Source organism: Portunus trituberculatus, chromosome 6 (assembly GCF_017591435.1).
Source record: "Portunus trituberculatus isolate SZX2019 chromosome 6, ASM1759143v1, whole genome shotgun sequence".
Taxonomy (NCBI): domain Eukaryota; kingdom Metazoa; phylum Arthropoda; class Malacostraca; order Decapoda; family Portunidae; genus Portunus; species Portunus trituberculatus.
The window spans coordinates 480,661-483,160 of NC_059260.1; the positions used below are offsets into that span (position 1 = coordinate 480,661).

A 2,500-nucleotide genomic window follows, 5' to 3' on the forward strand; every position below is an offset into this window, starting at 1 on the left:
CACTCCCCGTCTCACTCCGCCACTCCCCTCTCACTCCCCACCCCCTCCCTCTCACTCCCCCCCCCCACTCCCTCTCACTCCCCAGGTGGAAGCGGTGGACGATGACTTGGTGGATGAAGGTGGATTGGTGTACAGTCTGTCAGAGGCGTCCACTCCACTCCACTCCCTGCCCTTCTCCATCAATCCACATACAGGACACCTACTCCAGCTCAGGGTATGTGTGGAGTGAGAGTGGAGTGAGAGTGGAGGGTGGAGTGTTTGGAGTGTGTGGAGGAGTGTGTGTGGAGTGACAGTGGAGTGAGTGTGGAGTGAGTGTGGAGTGTGTGGAGTGAGAGAGGGAATGTTTGGAGTGAGAGTGAGTGGAGAGAGAGAGAGAGAGAGAGAGAGAGAGAGAGAGAGAGAGAGAGAGAGAGAGAGAGAGGAAAATAGTGTAAGGAAATTGTCTTTTCTTCCTCTTCTCCCCCCTCTCTCTCTCTCTCTCTCTCTCTCTCTCTCTCTCTCTCTCTCTCTCTCTCTCTCTCTTATTGGGTTTTGAAATTATTTATATTCTTTTCACTTTTCACTTTCTCACTTTCTTTCCTTGTATATTTTTCTTCCTCGCATTAATCTTGCACCAGTATAATATATTTCTCTCTCTCTCTCTCTCTCTCTCTCTCTCTCTCTCTCTAGGACTATTTATCAGAATTTCTTCCTCATCTTCTTATTTTAATCTCCCTTTTCTCCTTCATTCTTCATTTTTCATCATTATTACATTTCTCCTCCTCCTCCTCCTCCTCCTCCTCCTCCTCCTCCTCCTTAATTCTTCAAGTTTTCATCCTTCACTCTGTTCATAAATTTTGTTCTCAATAGTCCTTCTTCTTCTTCTTTTTTCTTCTTCTTCTTCAATTGACACATTTCTCTTTCACTCCTTCGTCAGGCGGTGAACAGAGACCCTCCTGACGGGCGAGCTGTGTGGCGGCTGCGTGTCCAGGTGCGAGACGGCCAACGCGTGTCACCCTCCGTCATTGCAGCAGCAGACAGGGCCACACGACACCGCCCCCGCGCCGCTCCTCACCCACGCACGCAGAAGGAGGCGCAGAAGGAGGAGGAGGAGGAGAAGGAGGACCACCCTTTCCCTGGCGTGTATTTCAAGTGGCGGAGTGACCAGTCTTCGGAAATCATCCCATTTTTGTCCCGAGGGAGTGGTTTGCAGGAAGAAGAGGAGGAGGAGGAGGAGGAGAGGAGACAGGAAGAAGACAGCCGTAACTCCCGAAGGACACAAGGTGGAGAGAGTGGCGGGAGAGTGACGACGAGGAAGAAGAGGAAGAGAGGAGGGGAGTTTATGCCCAAAAGCAGAAGGTCGACGAGGAAGAGGACGAGGGAGAGCATGAGGCAAGGAAGAGGCGATGCGGATGCAGCCACACTAGAAATAAGACAGGATAAACAAGGAGGAGATAGCGGGAGGTTGTCAAAAGTCCTTCCCGGGAGACTGAAGGGCGGGGACAGCGTGGAGGCAGCAGTGACAGGGAGAAGGAGGATGAGAGAAGCTATTTTCACCTCCAGCGGCAGAACAAGACGCTTGGAGGCAGCAGTGACAGGGCGAAGAAGGATGAGAGAAGCGCCTTTCACTCTCAACGGCAGAACAAGACCCCATCACACGCCTCTCAGGAGACAGACACGGCAGATCGCCACTGACAAGCACTGCACGCCACACGCACGCAAAACTCACTCAAAACACTTCAAAAACGCAAATCACTACTCTCATATGAACCGCAGATTCTACCACTCCTTCACAAACAGAACCTGGAACCGAAGGACTACTCGGTGGGGTTCTAGCGACACGGGAACGCACTGCCACACGCCTCGACTCGTGACCTCAAAACTGTCGAGTCGAGGCGGGAAGTTAGCACGTAATAGACACTGGAATCTTCTACTCTTGCGTCCGCCTTCCAGTAGATCAAAGAGGAGAGGGTTAAGAGGAGCAGAAGAAGGAGGAGGAGGAGTCGAAATATTAGACAAAAGAAGACGAAAGAGAGAAAAGACAAGTAGTGATGATAAAGATGCACACACGGCACGGCAGCTTATCCCACCGCTGCCACCAAATGTAGACGCGGCAGAAAATGCAGAAAAATGGACAGAAATGCACGGAACGAAAAGTGATGACGACTACAACGACATCACCACCACTACCACCACCACCACCACCACGCACCACAAAGCAACAGAAAATGGAACGAACACTCAGAAAACGGGAAATAACCAGAGCTCAACCACCGCCACAGCCCACACACCACAGACACGAGAGAGACGCAACACACACACGAAAGACAAACCAGTGTACGTACGTCAATACAAGTCTATGAACGGGCGCTGTGACACCTTCAACACGTTTTCACTGCAGGAAGAAAACGGGAATACGAGAGAAAACGGAGGAGGGGAGACTGAGGAAAAAGACGAGGAGGCTGTGAGGACGGAGATGGAGTGGAGGAGACGAATAGAGGAGATGATGATGGAGATGAGG

General features: G+C 51.3%; 1 pseudogene; it reads left to right on the plus strand.

Moving 5' to 3' along the window:
* Window positions 1-2,500, plus strand: part of LOC123516835 — a 96,237-nt pseudogene that overhangs the window by 74,477 nt on the left and 19,260 nt on the right.